Here is a 19,020-nt window from a genome sequence, read left to right as displayed (position 1 = left end):
GATATGTCTTCTTCTTGTTGTTCTTCTTGTGCACAGCTAAGCTGGAAGTGGCATTTACAGCTCAGAATAGTGCAGAGTTATCTCAAAGAAAGGGGCCACGGTGTTTCTGTATCTCTATTATGTTGGTGCGGCTTCGGAACTTTTAAATATCTTGATATATCACGCGAACTACGCATCTGATCAAAAAATATCATAGAACATGAAAAGTAGGAAACTTAATTCTCTACAAAAAAGGTCTCTTAACATTTTGCCATAGCTCGCTTCGTTTCCGAGATATTTGCAGATTCAGCTCAATGGAACTGGCCTGACGGACATATTTCGAGATATTTCTTCTTCTTGTTGTTCTTCCTCTGCGCAGCTAAGCTGGAAGTGGCATTTGCAGCTCGCAATAGTGCAGAGTTATCTCAAAGAAAGGGGCCACGGTGTTTCTGTATCTCTATTATGTTGGTGCGGCTTCGGAACTTTTAAATATCTCGATATATCTCGAAAACTACGCTTCTGATCAAAAAATATCATAGAACATAAATTGTAGGAAACATAATTCTCTACAAAAAAGGTCTCTTAACATTTTGCCATAGCTCGCTTCGTTTCCGAGATATTTGCAGATTTATCTCAAGGGAAGGGGCCTGACGGTCATATTTCGAGATATTTCTTCTTCTTGTTGTTCTTCTTCTGCACAGCTAAACTGGAAGTGGCATTTCCAGCTCGCAATAGTGCAGAGTTATCTCAAAGAGAGGCGCCACGGTGTTTCTGTATCTCTATTATGTTGGTGCGGCTTCGGAACTTTTAAATATCTTGATATATCTCGAGAACTACGCATCTGATCAAAAAATATCATAGAACATAAAAAGTAGGAAACTTAATTCTCTACAAAAAAGGTCTCGTAACATTTTGCCATAGCTCGCTTCGTTTCCGAGATATTTGCAGATTTATCTCAAGGGAAGGGGCCTGACGGACATATTTCGAGATATTTCTTCTTCTTGTTGTTCTTCTTCTGCACAGCTAAGCTGGAAGTGGCATTTGCGGCTCGCACTAGTGCAGAGTTATCTCAAAGAAAGGGGCCACGGTGTTTCTGTATCCCTATTATGTTGGTGCGGCTTCGGAACTTTTAAATATCTCGATATATCTCGAAAACTACGCTTCTGATCAAAAAATATCATAGAACATAAATTGTAGGAAACATAATTCTCTACAAAAAACGTCTCCTAACATTTTGCCATAGCTCGCTTCGTTTCCGAGATATTTGCAGATTCAGCTCAATGGAACTGGCCTGACGGACATATTTCGAGATATTTCTTCTTCTTGTTGTTCTTCTTCTGCACAGCTAAACTGGAAGTGGCATTTCCAGCTCGCAATAGTGCAGAGTTATCTCAAAGAGAGGGGCCACGGTGTTTCTGTATCTCTATTATGTTGGTGCGGCTTCGGAACTTTTAAATATCTTGATATATCTCGAGAACTACGCATCTGATCAAAAAATATCATAGAACATAAAAAGTAGGAAACTTAATTCTCTACAAAAAAGGTCTCTTAACATTTTACCATAGCTCGCTTCGTTTCCGAGATATTTGCAGATTTATCTCAAGGGAAGGGGCCTGACGGACATATTTCGAGATATTTCTTCTTCTTGTTGTTCTTCTTCTGCACAGCTAAGCTGGAAGTGGCATTTGCGACTCGCACTAGTGCAGAGTTATCTCAAAGAAAGGGGCCACGGTGTTTCTGTATCTCTATTATGTTGGTGCGGCTTCGGAACTTTTAAATATCTCGATATATCTCGAAAACTACGCTTCTGATCAAAAAATATCATAGAACATAAATTGTAGGAAACATAATTCTCTACAAAAAAGGTCTCTTAACATTTTGCCATAGCTCTCTTCGTTTCCGAGATATTTGCAGATTTATCTCAAGGGAAGGGGCCTAACGGACATATTTCGAGATATTTCTTCTTCTTGTTGTTCTTCTTCTGCACAGCTAAACTGGAAGTGGCATTTCCAGCTCGCAATAGTGCAGAGTTATCTCAAAGAGAGGGGCCACGGTGTTTCTGTATCTCTATTATGTTGGTGCGGCTTCGGAACTTTTAAATATCTTGATATATCTCGAGAGCTACGCGTCTGATCAAAAAATATCATAGAACATAAAAAGTAGGAAACATAATTCTCTACAAAAAAGGTCTCTTAACATTTTGCCATAGCTCGCTTCGTTTCCGAGATATTTGCAGATTCAGCTCAAAGGAACTGGCCTGACGGACATATTTCGAGATATGTCTTCTTCTTGTTGTTCTTCTTGTGCACAGCTAAGCTGGAAGTGGCATTTACAGCTCAGAATAGTGCAGAGTTATCTCAAAGAAAGGGGCCACGGTGTTTCTGTATCTCTATTATGTTGGTGCGGCTTCGGAACTTTTAAATATCTTGATATATCTCGCGAACTACGCATCTGATCAAAAAATATCATAGAACATGAAAAGTAGGAAACTTAATTCTCTACAAAAAAGGTCTCTTAACATTTTGCCATAGCTCGCTTCGTTTCCGAGATATTTGCAGATTCAGCTCAATGGAACTGGCCTGACGGACATATTTCGAGATATTTCTTCTTCTTGTTGTTCTTCCTCTGCACAGCTAAGCTGGAAGTGGCATTTGCAGCTCGCAATAGTGCAGAGTTATCTCAAAGAAAGGGGCCACGGTGTTTCTGTATCTCTATTATGTTGGTGCGGCTTCGGAACTTTTAAATATCTCGATATATCTCGAAAACTACGCTTCTGATCAAAAAATATGATAGAACATAAATTGTAGGAAACATAATTCTCTACAAAAAAGGTCTCTTAACATTTTGCCATAGCTCGCTTCGTTTCCGAGATATTTGCAGATTTATCTCAAGGGAAGGGGCCTGACGGACATATTTCGAGATATTTCTTCTTCTTGTTGTTCTTCTTCTGCACAGCTAAACTGGAAGTGGCATTTCCAGCTCGCAATAGTGCAGAGTTATCTCAAAGAGAGGCGCCACGGTGTTTCTGTATCTCTATTATGTTGGTGCGGCTTCGGAACTTTTAAATATCTTGATATATCTCGAGAACTACGCATCTGATCAAAAAATATCATAGAACATAAAAAGTAGGAAACTTAATTCTCTACAAAAAAGGTCTCTCAACATTTTGCCATAGCTCGCTTCGTTTCCGAGATATTTGCAGATTTATCTCAAGGGAAGGGGCCTGACGGACATATTTCGAGATATTTCTTCTTCTTGTTGTTCTTCTTCTGCACAGCTAAGCTGGAAGTGGCATTTACAGCTCGCAATAGTGCAGAGTTATCTCAAAGAAAGGGGCCACAGTGTTTCTGTATCTCTATTATGTTGGTGCGGCTTCGGAACTTTTAAATATCTTGATATATCTCGAGAACTACGCATCTGATCAAAAAATATCATAGAACATAAAAAGTAGGAAACTTAATTCTCTACAAAAAAGGTCTCACAACATTTTGCCATAGCTCGCTTCGTTTCCGAGATATTTGCAGATTTATCTCAAGGGAAGGGGCCTGACGGACATATTTCGAGATATTTCTTCTTCTTGTTGTTCTTCTTCTGCACAGCTAAGCTGGAAGTGGCATTTGCAGCTCGCAATAGTGCAGAGTTATCTCAAAGAAAGGGGCCACGGTGTTTCTGTATCCCTATTATGTTGGTGCGGCTTCGGAACGTTTAAATATCTCGATATATCTCGAAAACTACGCTTCTGATCAAAAAATATCATAGAACATAAATTGTAGGAAACACAATTCTCTATAAAAAACGTCTCTTAACATTTTGCCATAGCTCGCTTCGTTTCCGAGATATTTGCAGATTCAGCTCAAAGGAACTGGCCTGACGGACATATTTCGAGATATTTCTTCTTCTTGTTGTTCTTCCTCTGCACAGCTAAGCTGGAAGTGGCATTTGCAGCTCGCAATAGTGCAGAGTTATCACAAAGAAAGGGGCCACGGTGTTTCTGTATCTCTATTATGTTGGTGCGGCTTCGGAACTTTTAAATATCTTGATATATCTCGAGAACTACGCATCTGATCAAAAAATATCATAGAACGTAAAAAGTAGGAAACTTAATTCTCTACAAAAAAGGTCTCTTAACATTTTGCCATAGCTCGCTTCGTTTCCGAGATATTTGCAGATTTATCTCAAGGGAAGGGGCCTGACGGACATATTTCGAGATATTTCTTCTTCTTGTTGTTCTTCTTCTGCACAGCTAAACTGGAAGTGGCATTTCCAGCTCGCAATAGTGCAGAGTTATCTCAAAGAGAGGGGCCACGGTGTTTCTGTATCTCTATTATGTTGGTGCGGCTTCGGAACTTTTAAATATCTTGATATATCTCGAGGACTACGCATCTGATCAAAAAATATCATAGAAGATAAAAAGTAGGAAACTTAATTCTCTACAAAAAAGGTCTCTTAACATTTTGCCATAGCTCCCTTCGTTTCCGAGATATTTGCAGATTTATCTCAAGGGAAGGGGCCTGACGGACATATTTCGAGATATTTCTTCTTGTTGTTGTTCTTCTTCTGCACAGCTAAGCTGGAAGTGGCATTTGCGGCTCGCACTAGTGCAGAGTTATCTCAAAGAAAGGGGCCACGGTGTTTCTGTATCTCTATTATGTTGGTGCGGTTTCGGAACTTTTAAATATCTTGATATATCTCGAGAACTACGCATCTGATCAAAAAATATCATAGAACATAAAAAGTAGGAAACTTAATTCTCTACAAATAAGGTCTCTTAACATTTTGCCATTGCTCGCTTCGTTTCCGAGATATTTGCAGATTTATCTCAAGGGAAGTGGCCTGACGGACATATTTCGAGATATTTCTTCTTCTTGTTGTTCTTCTTCTGCACAGCTAAGCTGGAAGTGGCATTTGCGGCTCGCACTAGTGCAGAGTTATCTCAAAGAAAGGGGCCACGGTGTTTCTGTATCTCTATTATGTTGGTGCGGCTTCGGAACTTTTAAATATCTTGATATATCTCGAGATGTACGCATCTGATCAAAAAATATCATAGAACATAAAAAGTAGGAAACTTAACTCTCTACAAAAAAGGTCTCTTAACATTTTGCCATAGCTCGCTTCGTTTCCGTGATATTTGCAGATTTATCTCAAGGGAAGGGGCCTAACGGACATATTTCGAGATATTTCTTCTTCTTGTTGTTCTTCTTCTGCACAGCTAAACTGGAAGTGGCATTTCCAGCTCGCAATAGTGCAGAGTTATCTCAAAGAGAGGGGCCACGGTGTTTCTGTATCTCTATTATGTTGGTGCGGCTTCGGAACTTTTAAATATCTTGATATATCTCGAGAACTACGCATCTGATCAAAAAATATCATAGAAGATAAAAAGTAGGAAACTTAATTCTCTACAAAAAAGGTCTCTTAACATTTTGCCATAGCTCCCTTCGTTTCCGAGATATTTGCAGATTTATCTCAAGGGAAGGGGCCTGACGGACATATTTCGAGATATTTCTTCTTGTTGTTGTTCTTCTTCTGCACAGCTAAGCTGGAAGTGGCATTTGCGGCTCGCACTAGTGCAGAGTTATCTCAAAGAAAGGGGCCACGGTGTTTCTGTATCTCTATTATGTTGGTGCGGTTTCGGAACTTTTAAATATCTTGATATATCTCGAGAACTACGCATCTGATCAAAAAATATCATAGAACATAAAAAGTAGGAAACTTAATTCTCTACAAATAAGGTCTCTTAACATTTTGCCATAGCTCGCTTCGTTTCCGAGATATTTGCAGATTTATCTCAAGGGAAGGGGCCTGACGGACATATTTCGAGATATTTCTTCTTCTTGTTGTTCTTCTTCTGCGCAGCTAAGCTGGAAGTGGCATTTGCGGCTCGCACTAGTGCAGAGTTATCTCAAAGAAAGGGGCCACGGTGTTTCTGTATCTCTATTATGTTGGTGCGGCTTCGGAACTTTTAAATATCTTGATATATCTCGAGATGTACGCATCTGATCAAAACATATCATAGAACATAAAAAGTAGGAAACTTAACTCTCTACAAAAAAGGTCTCTTAACATTTTGCCATAGCTCGCTTCGTTTCCGTGATATTTGCAGATTTATCTCAAGGGAAGGGGCCTGACGGACATATTTCGAGATATTTCTTCTTCTTGTTGTTCTTCTTCTGCACAGCTAAGCTGGAAGTGGCATTTGCAGCTCGCAATAGTGCAGAGTTATCTCAAAGAAGGGGGCCACGGTGTTTCTGTATCTCTATTATGTTGGTGCGGCTTCGGAACTTTTAAATATCTTGATATATCTCGAGAACTACGCATCAGATCAAAAAATATCAGAGAACATAAAAAGTAGGAAACTTAATTCTCTACAAAAAAGGTCTCTTAACATTTTGCCATAGCTCTCTTCGTTTCCGAGATATTTGCAGATTTATCTCAAGGGAAGGGGCCTGACGGACATATTTCGAGATATTTCTTCTTCTTGTTGTTCTTCTTCTGCACAGCTAAACTGGAAGTGGCATTTCCAGCTCGCAATAGTGCAGAGTTATCTCAAAGAGAGGGGCCACGGTGTTTCTGTATCTCTATTATGTTGGTGCGGCTTCGGAACTTTTAAATATCTTGATATATCTCGAGAGCTACGCGTCTGATCAAAAAATATCATAGAACATAAAAAGTAGGAAACATAATTCTCTACAAAAAAGGTCTCTTAACATTTTGCCATAGCTCGCTTCGTTTCCGAGATATTTGCAGATTCAGCTCAAAGGAACTGGCCTGACGGACATATTTCGAGATATGTCTTCTTCTTGTTGTTCTTCTTGTGCACAGCTAAGCTGGAAGTGGCATTTACAGCTCAGAATAGTGCAGAGTTATCTCAAAGAAAGGGGCCACGGTGTTTCTGTATCTCTATTATGTTGGTGCGGCTTCGGAACTTTTAAATATCTTGATATATCACGCGAACTACGCATCTGATCAAAAAATATCATAGAACATGAAAAGTAGGAAACTTAATTCTCTACAAAAAAGGTCTCTTAACATTTTGCCATAGCTCGCTTCGTTTCCGAGATATTTGCAGATTCAGCTCAATGGAACTGGCCTGACGGACATATTTCGAGATATTTCTTCTTCTTGTTGTTCTTCCTCTGCGCAGCTAAGCTGGAAGTGGCATTTGCAGCTCGCAATAGTGCAGAGTTATCTCAAAGAAAGGGGCCACGGTGTTTCTGTATCTCTATTATGTTGGTGCGGCTTCGGAACTTTTAAATATCTCGATATATCTCGAAAACTACGCTTCTGATCAAAAAATATCATAGAACATAAATTGTAGGAAACATAATTCTCTACAAAAAAGGTCTCTTAACATTTTGCCATAGCTCGCTTCGTTTCCGAGATATTTGCAGATTTATCTCAAGGGAAGGGGCCTGACGGTCATATTTCGAGATATTTCTTCTTCTTGTTGTTCTTCTTCTGCACAGCTAAACTGGAAGTGGCATTTCCAGCTCGCAATAGTGCAGAGTTATCTCAAAGAGAGGCGCCACGGTGTTTCTGTATCTCTATTATGTTGGTGCGGCTTCGGAACTTTTAAATATCTTGATATATCTCGAGAACTACGCATCTGATCAAAAAATATCATAGAACATAAAAAGTAGGAAACTTAATTCTCTACAAAAAAGGTCTCGTAACATTTTGCCATAGCTCGCTTCGTTTCCGAGATATTTGCAGATTTATCTCAAGGGAAGGGGCCTGACGGACATATTTCGAGATATTTCTTCTTCTTGTTGTTCTTCTTCTGCACAGCTAAGCTGGAAGTGGCATTTGCGGCTCGCACTAGTGCAGAGTTATCTCAAAGAAAGGGGCCACGGTGTTTCTGTATCCCTATTATGTTGGTGCGGCTTCGGAACTTTTAAATATCTCGATATATCTCGAAAACTACGCTTCTGATCAAAAAATATCATAGAACATAAATTGTAGGAAACATAATTCTCTACAAAAAACGTCTCCTAACATTTTGCCATAGCTCGCTTCGTTTCCGAGATATTTGCAGATTCAGCTCAATGGAACTGGCCTGACGGACATATTTCGAGATATTTCTTCTTCTTGTTGTTCTTCTTCTGCACAGCTAAACTGGAAGTGGCATTTCCAGCTCGCAATAGTGCAGAGTTATCTCAAAGAGAGGGGCCACGGTGTTTCTGTATCTCTATTATGTTGGTGCGGCTTCGGAACTTTTAAATATCTTGATATATCTCGAGAACTACGCATCTGATCAAAAAATATCATAGAACATAAAAAGTAGGAAACTTAATTCTCTACAAAAAAGGTCTCTTAACATTTTACCATAGCTCGCTTCGTTTCCGAGATATTTGCAGATTTATCTCAAGGGAAGGGGCCTGACGGACATATTTCGAGATATTTCTTCTTCTTGTTGTTCTTCTTCTGCACAGCTAAGCTGGAAGTGGCATTTGCGACTCGCACTAGTGCAGAGTTATCTCAAAGAAAGGGGCCACGGTGTTTCTGTATCTCTATTATGTTGGTGCGGCTTCGGAACTTTTAAATATCTCGATATATCTCGAAAACTACGCTTCTGATCAAAAAATATCATAGAACATAAATTGTAGGAAACATAATTCTCTACAAAAAAGGTCTCTTAACATTTTGCCATAGCTCTCTTCGTTTCCGAGATATTTGCAGATTTATCTCAAGGGAAGGGGCCTAACGGACATATTTCGAGATATTTCTTCTTCTTGTTGTTCTTCTTCTGCACAGCTAAACTGGAAGTGGCATTTCCAGCTCGCAATAGTGCAGAGTTATCTCAAAGAGAGGGGCCACGGTGTTTCTGTATCTCTATTATGTTGGTGCGGCTTCGGAACTTTTAAATATCTTGATATATCTCGAGAGCTACGCGTCTGATCAAAAAATATCATAGAACATAAAAAGTAGGAAACATAATTCTCTACAAAAAAGGTCTCTTAACATTTTGCCATAGCTCGCTTCGTTTCCGAGATATTTGCAGATTCAGCTCAAAGGAACTGGCCTGACGGACATATTTCGAGATATGTCTTCTTCTTGTTGTTCTTCTTGTGCACAGCTAAGCTGGAAGTGGCATTTACAGCTCAGAATAGTGCAGAGTTATCTCAAAGAAAGGGGCCACGGTGTTTCTGTATCTCTATTATGTTGGTGCGGCTTCGGAACTTTTAAATATCTTGATATATCTCGCGAACTACGCATCTGATCAAAAAATATCATAGAACATGAAAAGTAGGAAACTTAATTCTCTACAAAAAAGGTCTCTTAACATTTTGCCATAGCTCGCTTCGTTTCCGAGATATTTGCAGATTCAGCTCAATGGAACTGGCCTGACGGACATATTTCGAGATATTTCTTCTTCTTGTTGTTCTTCCTCTGCACAGCTAAGCTGGAAGTGGCATTTGCAGCTCGCAATAGTGCAGAGTTATCTCAAAGAAAGGGGCCACGGTGTTTCTGTATCTCTATTATGTTGGTGCGGCTTCGGAACTTTTAAATATCTCGATATATCTCGAAAACTACGCTTCTGATCAAAAAATATGATAGAACATAAATTGTAGGAAACATAATTCTCTACAAAAAAGGTCTCTTAACATTTTGCCATAGCTCGCTTCGTTTCCGAGATATTTGCAGATTTATCTCAAGGGAAGGGGCCTGACGGACATATTTCGAGATATTTCTTCTTCTTGTTGTTCTTCCTCTGCACAGCTAAGCTGGAAGTGGCATTTGCAGCTCGCAATAGTGCAGAGTTATCACAAAGAAAGGGGCCACGGTGTTTCTGTATCTCTATTATGTTGGTGCGGCTTCGGAACTTTTAAATATCTTGATATATCTCGAGAACTACGCATCTGATCAAAAAATATCATAGAACGTAAAAAGTAGGAAACTTAATTCTCTACAAAAAAGGTCTCTTAACATTTTGCCATAGCTCGCTTCGTTTCCGAGATATTTGCAGATTTATCTCAAGGGAAGGGGCCTGACGGACATATTTCGAGATATTTCTTCTTCTTGTTGTTCTTCTTCTGCACAGCTAAACTGGAAGTGGCATTTCCAGCTCGCAATAGTGCAGAGTTATCTCAAAGAGAGGGGCCACGGTGTTTCTGTATCTCTATTATGTTGGTGCGGCTTCGGAACTTTTAAATATCTTGATATATCTCGAGGACTACGCATCTGATCAAAAAATATCATAGAAGATAAAAAGTAGGAAACTTAATTCTCTACAAAAAAGGTCTCTTAACATTTTGCCATAGCTCCCTTCGTTTCCGAGATATTTGCAGATTTATCTCAAGGGAAGGGGCCTGACGGACATATTTCGAGATATTTCTTCTTGTTGTTGTTCTTCTTCTGCACAGCTAAGCTGGAAGTGGCATTTGCGGCTCGCACTAGTGCAGAGTTATCTCAAAGAAAGGGGCCACGGTGTTTCTGTATCTCTATTATGTTGGTGCGGTTTCGGAACTTTTAAATATCTTGATATATCTCGAGAACTACGCATCTGATCAAAAAATATCATAGAACATAAAAAGTAGGAAACTTAATTCTCTACAAATAAGGTCTCTTAACATTTTGCCATTGCTCGCTTCGTTTCCGAGATATTTGCAGATTTATCTCAAGGGAAGTGGCCTGACGGACATATTTCGAGATATTTCTTCTTCTTGTTGTTCTTCTTCTGCACAGCTAAGCTGGAAGTGGCATTTGCGGCTCGCACTAGTGCAGAGTTATCTCAAAGAAAGGGGCCACGGTGTTTCTGTATCTCTATTATGTTGGTGCGGCTTCGGAACTTTTAAATATCTTGATATATCTCGAGATGTACGCATCTGATCAAAAAATATCATAGAATATAAAAAGTAGGAAACTTAACTCTCTACAAAAAAGGTCTCTTAACATTTTGCCATAGCTCGCTTCGTTTCCGTGATATTTGCAGATTTATCTCAAGGGAAGGGGCCTAACGGACATATTTCGAGATATTTCTTCTTCTTGTTGTTCTTCTTCTGCACAGCTAAACTGGAAGTGGCATTTCCAGCTCGCAATAGTGCAGAGTTATCTCAAAGAGAGGGGCCACGGTGTTTCTGTATCTCTATTATGTTGGTGCGGCTTCGGAACTTTTAAATATCTTGATATATCTCGAGAACTACGCATCTGATCAAAAAATATCATAGAAGATAAAAAGTAGGAAACTTAATTCTCTACAAAAAAGGTCTCTTAACATTTTGCCATAGCTCGCTTCGTTTCCGTGATATTTGCAGATTTATCTCAAGGGAAGGGGCCTGACGGACATATTTCGAGATATTTCTTCTTCTTGTTGTTCTTCTTCTGCACAGCTAAGCTGGAAGTGGCATTTGCAGCTCGCAATAGTGCAGAGTTATCTCAAAGAAGGGGGCCACGGTGTTTCTGTATCTCTATTATGTTGGTGCGGCTTCGGAACTTTTAAATATCTTGATATATCTCGAGAACTACGCATCAGATCAAAAAATATCAGAGAACATAAAAAGTAGGAAACTTAATTCTCTACAAAAAAGGTCTCTTAACATTTTGCCATAGCTCTCTTCGTTTCCGAGATATTTGCAGATTTATCTCAAGGGAAGGGGCCTGACGGACATATTTCGAGATATTTCTTCTTCTTGATGTTCTTCTTCTGCACAGCTAAGCTGGAAGTGGCATTTGCAGCTCGCAATAGTGCAGAGTTATCTCAAAGAAAGGGGCCACTGTGTTTCTGTATCTCTATTATGTTGGTGCGGCTTCGGAACTTTTAAATATCTTGATATATCTCGAGAACTACGCATCTGATCAAAAAATATCATAGAACATAAAAAGTAGGAAACTTAATTCTCTACAAAAAAGGTCTCTCAACATTTTGCCATAGCTCGCTTCGTTTCCGAGATATTTGCAGATTTATCTCAAGGGAAGGGGCCTGACGGACATATTTCGAGATATTTCTTCTTCTTGTTGTTCTTCTTCTGCACAGCTAAGCTGGAAGTGGCATTTGCGGCTCGCACTAGTGCAGAGTTATCTCAAAGAAAGGGGCCACGGTGTTTCTGTATCTCTATTATGTTGGTGCGGCTTTGGAACTTTTAAATATCTCGATATATCTCGAAAACTACGCTTCTGATCAAAAAATATCATAGAACATAAATTGTAGGAAACATAATTCTATACAAAAAAGGTCTGTTAACATTTTGCCATAGCTCGCTTCGTTTCCGAGATATTTGCAGATATATCTCAAGGGAAGGGGCCTGACGGACATATTTCGAGATATTTCTTCTTCTTGTTGTTCTTCTTCAGCACAGCTAAGCTGGAAGTGGCATTTACAGCTCGCAATAGTGCAGAGTTATCTCAAAGAAAGGGGCCACGGTGTTTCTGTATCTCTATTATGTTGGTGCGGCTTCGGAACTTTTAAATATCTTGATATATCTCGAGAACTACGCATCTGATCAAAAAATATCATAGAACATAAAAAGTAGGAAACTTAATTCTCTACAAAAAAGGCCTCTTAACATTTTGCCATAGCTCGCTTCGTTTCCGAGATATTTGCAGATTCAGCTCAAAGGAACTGGCCTGACGGACATATTTCGAGATATTTCTTCTTCTTGTTGTTCTTCCTCTGCACAGCTAAGCTGGAAGTGGCATTTGCGGCTCGCACTAGTGCAGAGTTATCTCAAAGAAAGGGGCCACGGTGTTTCTGTATCTCTATTATGTTGGTGCGGCTTTGGAACTTTTAAATATCTCGATATATCTCGAAAACTACGCTTCTGATCAAAAAATATCATACAACATAAATTGTAGGAAACATAATTCTCTACAAAAAAGGTCTCTTAACATTTTGCCATAGCTCGCTTCGTTTCCGAGATATTTGCAGATATATCTCAAGGGAAGGGGCCTGACGGACATATTTCGAGATATTTCTTCTTCTTGTTGTTCTTCTTCTGCACAGCTAAGCTGGAAGTGGCATTTACAGCTCGCAATAGTGCAGAGTTATCTCAAAGAAAGGGGCCACGGTGTTTCTGTATCTCTATTATGTTGGTGCGGCTTCGGAACTTTTAAATATCTTGATATATCTCGAGAACTACGCATCTGATCAAAAAATATCATAGAACATAAAAAGTAGAAAACCTAATTCTCTACAGAAAAGGTCTCTTAACATTTTGCCATAGCTCGCTTCGTTTCCGAGATATTTGCAGATTTATCTCAAGGGAAGGGGCCTGACGGACATATTTCGAGATATTTCTTCTTCTTGTTGTTCTTCTTCTGCACAGCTAAGCTGGAAGTGGCATTTGCGGCTCGCACTAGTGCAGAGTTATCTCAAAGAAAGGGGCCACGGTGTTTCTGTATCTCTATTATATTGGTGCGGCTTCGGAACTTTTAATTATCTCGATATATCTCGAAAACTTCGCTTCTGATCAAAAGATATCATAGAACATAAATTGTACGAAACATAATTCTCTACAAAAAAGGTCTCTTAACATTTTGCCATAGCTCGCTTCGTTTCCGAGATATTTGCAGATATATCTCAAGGGAAGGGGCCTGACGGACATATTTCGAGATATTTCTTCTTCTTGTTGTTCTTCTTCTGCACAGCTAAGCTGGAAGTGGCATTTGCGGCTCGCACTAGTGCAGAGTTATCTCAAAGAAAGGGGCCACGGTGTTTCTGTATCTCTATTATGTTGGTGCGGCTTCGGAACTTTTAAATATCTCGATATATCTCGAAAACTACGCTTCTGATCAAAAAATATCATAGAACATAAATTGTAGGAAACATAATTCTCTACAAAAAAGGTCTCTTAACATTTTGCCATAGCTAGCTTCGTTTCCGAGATATTTGCAGATATATCTCAAGGGAAGGGGCCTGACGGTCATATTTCGAGATATTTCTTCTTCTTGTTGTTCTTCTTCTGCACAGCTAAGCTGGAAGTGGCATTTACAGCACGCAATAGAGCAGAGTTATCTCAAAGAAAGGGGCCACGGTGTTTCTGTATCTCTATTATGTTGGTGCGGCTTCGGAACTTTTAAATATCTCGATATATCTCGAAAACTACGCTTCTGATCAAAAAATATCATAGAACATAAATTGTAGGAAACATAATTCTCTACAAAAAAGGTCTCTTAACATTTTGCCATAGCTAGCTTCGTTTCCGAGATATTTGCAGATATATCTCAAGGGAAGGGGCCTGACGGACATATTTCGAGATATTTCTTCTTCTTGATGTTCTTCTTCTGCACAGCTAAGCTGGAAGTGGCATTTGCAGCTCGCAATAGTGCAGAGTTATCTCAAAGAAAGGGGCCACTGTGTTTCTGTATCTCTATTATGTTGGTGCGGCTTCGGAACTTTTAAATATCTTGATATATCTCGAGAACTACGCATCTGATCAAAAAATATCATAGAACATAAAAAGTAGGAAACTTAATTCTCTACAAAAAAGGTCTCTCAACATTTTGCCATAGCTCGCTTCGTTTCCGAGATATTTGCAGATTTATCTCAAGGGAAGGGGCCTGACGGACATATTTCGAGATATTTCTTCTTCTTGTTGTTCTTCTTCTGCACAGCTAAGCTGGAAGTGGCATTTGCGGCTCGCACTAGTGCAGAGTTATCTCAAAGAAAGGGGCCACGGTGTTTCTGTATCTCTATTATGTTGGTGCGGCTTTGGAACTTTTAAATATCTCGATATATCTCGAAAACTACGCTTCTGATCAAAAAATATCATAGAACATAAATTGTAGGAAACATAATTCTCTACAAAAAAGGTCTGTTAACATTTTGCCATAGCTCGCTTCGTTTCCGAGATATTTGCAGATATATCTCAAGGGAAGGGGCCTGACGGACATATTTCGAGATATTTCTTCTTCTTGTTGTTCTTCTTCAGCACAGCTAAGCTGGAAGTGGCATTTACAGCTCGCAATAGTGCAGAGTTATCTCAAAGAAAGGGGCCACGGTGTTTCTGTATCTCTATTATGTTGGTGCGGCTTCGGAACTTTTAAATATCTTGATATATCTCGAGAACTACGCATCTGATCAAAAAATATCATAGAACATAAAAAGTAGGAAACTTAATTCTCTACAAATAAGGTCTCTTAACATTTTGCCATAGCTCGCTTCGTTTCCGAGATATTTGCAGATTTATCTCAAGGGAAGGGGCCTGACGGACATTTTTCGAGATACTTCTTCTTCTTGTTGTTCTTCTTCTGCACAGCTAAGCTGGAAGTGGCATTTACAGCACGCAATAGAGCAGAGTTATCTCAAAGAAAGGGGCCACGGTGTTTCTGTATCTCTATTATGTTGGTGCGGCTTCGGAACTTTTAAATATCTTGATATATCTCGAGAACTACGCATCTGATCAAAAAATATCATAGAACATAAAAAGTAGAAAACTTAATTCTCTACAAAAAAGGTCTCTTAACAATTGGCCATCGCTCGCTTCGTTTCCGAGATATTTGCAGATTTATCTCAAGGGAAGGGGCCTGACGGACATATTTCGAGATATTTCTTCTTCTTGTTGTTCTTCTTCTGCACAGCTAAGCTGGAAGTGGCATTTGCGGCTCGCACTAGTGCAGAGTTATCTCAACGAAAGGGGCCACGGTGTTTCTGTATCTCTATTATGTTGGTGCGGCTTCGGAACTTTTAAATATCTCGATATATCTCGAAAACTACGCTTCTGATCAAAAAATATCATAGAACATAAAAAGTAGGAATCCTAATTTTCTACAAAAAAGGTCTCTTAACATTTTGCCGTAGCTCGCTTTGTTTCCGAGATATTTGCAGATTTATCTCAAGGGAAGGGGCCTGACGGACATATTTCCAGATATTTCTTCTTCTTGTTGTTCTTCTTCTGCACAGCTAAGCTGGAAGTGGCATTTGCAGCTCGCAATAGTGCAGAGTTATCTCAAAGAAAGGGGCCACGGTGTTTCTGTATCTCTGTTATGTTGGTGCGGCTTCGGAACTTTTAAATATCTTGATATATCTCGAGAACTACGCATCTGATCGAAAAATATCATAGGACATAAAAAGTAGGAAACTTAATTCTCTACAAAAGAGGTCTCTTAACATTTTGCCATAGCTCGCTTCGTTTCCGAGATATTTGCAGATTTATCTCAAGGGAAGGGACCTGACGGACATATTTCGAGATATTTCTTCTTTTTGTTGTTCTTCTTCTGCACAGCTAAGCTGGAAGTGGCATTTGCAGCTCGCAATAGTGCAGAGTTATCTCAAAGAAAGGGGCCACGGTGTTTCTGTATCCCTATTATGTTGGTGCGGCTTCGGAACTTTTAAATATCTTGATATATCTCGAGAACTACGCATCTGATCGAAAAATATCATAGAACATAAAAAGTAGGAAACTTAATTCTCTACAAAAGAGGTCTCTTAACATTTTGCCATAGCTCGCTTCGTTTCCGAGATATTTGCAGATTTATCTCAAGGGAAGGGGCCTGACGGACATATTTCGAGATATTTCTTCTTTTTGTTGTTCTTCTTCTGCACAGCTAAGCTGGAAGTGGCATTTGCAGCTCGCAATAGTGCAGAGTTATCTCAAAGAAAGGGGCCACGGTGTTTCTGTATCTCTATTATGTTGGTGCGGCTTCGGATTTTTTAAATATCTTGATATATCTCGAGAACTACGCATCCGATCAAAAAATATCATAGAACATAAAAAGTAGGAAACTTAATTCTCTACGAAAAAGGTCTCTTAACATTTTGCCATAGCTCGCTTCGTTTCCGAGATATTTGCAGATTTATCTCGAGGGAAGGGGCCTGACGGACATATTTCGAGATATTTCTTCTTCTTGTTGTTCTTCTTCTGCACAGCTAAGCTGGAAGCGGCATTTGCGGCTCGCACTAGTGCAGAGTTATCTCAAAGAAAGGGGCCACGGTGTTTCTGTATCTCTATTATGTTGGTGCGGCTTCGGATTTTTTAAATATCTACATATATCTCGAGAACTACGCATCCCATCAAAAAATATCATAGAACATAAAAAGTAGGAAACTTAATTCTCTACGAAAAAGGTCTCTTAACATTTTGCCATAGCTCGCTTCGTTTCCGAGATATTTGCAGATTTATCTCGAGGGAAGGGGCCTGACGGACATATTTCGAGATATTTCTTCTTCTTGTTGTTCTTCTTCTGCACAGCTAAGCTGGAAGCGGCATTTGCGGCTGGCACTAGTGCAGAGTTATCTCAAAGAAAGGGGCCACGGTGTTTCTGTATCTCTATTATATTGGTGCGGCTTCGGAACTTTTAATTATCTCGATATATCTCGAAAACTTCGCTTCTGATCAAAAGATATCATAGAACATAAATTGTACGAAACATAATTCTCTACAAAAAAGGTCTCTTAACATTTTGCCATAGCTCGCTTCGTTTCCGAGATATTTGCAGATATATCTCAAGGGAAGGGGCCTGACGGACATATTTCGAGATATTTCTTCTTCTTGTTGTTCTTCTTCTGCACAGCTAAGCTGGAAGTGGCATTTGCGGCTCGCACTAGTGCAGAGTTATCTCAAAGAAAGGGGCCACGGTGTTTCTGTATCTCTATTATGTTGGTGCGGCTTCGGAACTTTTAAATATCTCGATATATCTCGAAAACTACGCTTCTGATCAAAAAATATCATAGAACATAAATTGTAGGAAACATAATTCTCTACAAAAAAGGTCTCTTAACATTTTGCCATAGCTAGCTTCGTTTCCGAGATATTTGCAGATATATCTCAAGGGAAGGGGCCTGACGGTCATATTTCGAGATATTTCTTCTTCTTGTTGTTCTTCTTCTGCACAGCTAAGCTGGAAGTGGCATTTACAGCACGCAATAGAGCAGAGTTATCTCAAAGAAAGGGGCCACGGTGTTTCTGTATCTCTATTATGTTGGTGCGGCTTCGGAACTTTTAAATATCTCGATATATCTCGAAAACTACGCTTCTGATCAAGAAATATCATAGAACATAAATTGTAGGAAACATAATTCTCTACAAAAAAGGTCTCTTAACATTTTGCCATAGCTAGCTTCGTTTCCGAGATATTTGCAGATATATCTCAAGGGAAGGGGCCTGACGGACATATTTCGAGATATTTCTTCTTCTTGATGTTCTTCTTCTGCACAGCTAAGCTGGAAGTGGCATTTGCAGCTCGCAATAGTGCAGAGTTATCTCAAAGAAAGGGGCCACTGTGTTTCTGTATCTCTATTATGTTGGTGCGGCTTCGGAACTTTTAAATATCTTGATATATCTCGAGAACTACGCATCTGATCAAAAAATATCATAGAACATAAAAAGTAGGAAACTTAATTCTCTACAAAAAAGGTCTCTCAACATTTTGCCATAGCTCGCTTCGTTTCCGAGATATTTGCAGATTTATCTCAAGGGAAGGGGCCTGACGGACATATTTCGAGATATTTCTTCTTCTTGTTGTTCTTCTTCTGCACAGCTAAGCTGGAAGTGGCATTTGCGGCTCGCACTAGTGCAGAGTTATCTCAAAGAAAGGGGCCACGGTGTTTCTGTATCTCTATTATGTTGGTGCGGCTTCGGAACTTTTAAATATCTTGATATATCTCGAGAACTACGCATCTGATCAAAAAATATCATAGAACATAAAAAGTAGGAAACTTAATTCTCTACAAATAAGGTCTCTTAACATTTTGCCATAGCTCGCTTCGTTTCCGAGATATTTGCAGATTTATCTCAAGGGAAGGGGCCTGACGGACATTTTTCGAGATACTTCTTCTTCTTGTTGTTCTTCTTCTGCACAACTAAGCTGGAAGTGGCATTTACAGCACGCAATAGAGCAGAGTTATCTCAAAGAAAGGGGCCACGGTGTTTCTGTATCTCTATTATGTTGGTGCGGCTTCGGAACTTTTAAATATCTTGATATATCTCGAGAACTACGCATCTGATCAAAAAATATCATAGAACATAAAAAGTAGAAAACTTAATTCTCTACAAAAAAGGTCTCTTAACAATTGGCCATAGCTCGCTTTGTTTCCGAGATATTTGCAGATTTATCTCAAGGGAAGGGGCCTGACGGACATATTTCGAGATATTTCTTCTTCTTGTTGTT

Source organism: Osmia lignaria, unplaced genomic scaffold (genome assembly GCF_051020975.1).
Source record: "Osmia lignaria lignaria isolate PbOS001 unplaced genomic scaffold, iyOsmLign1 scaffold0005, whole genome shotgun sequence".
Classification (NCBI taxonomy): Eukaryota; Metazoa; Arthropoda; class Insecta; order Hymenoptera; family Megachilidae; genus Osmia; species Osmia lignaria.
Note: the sequence above shows the minus strand (reverse complement) of the source record.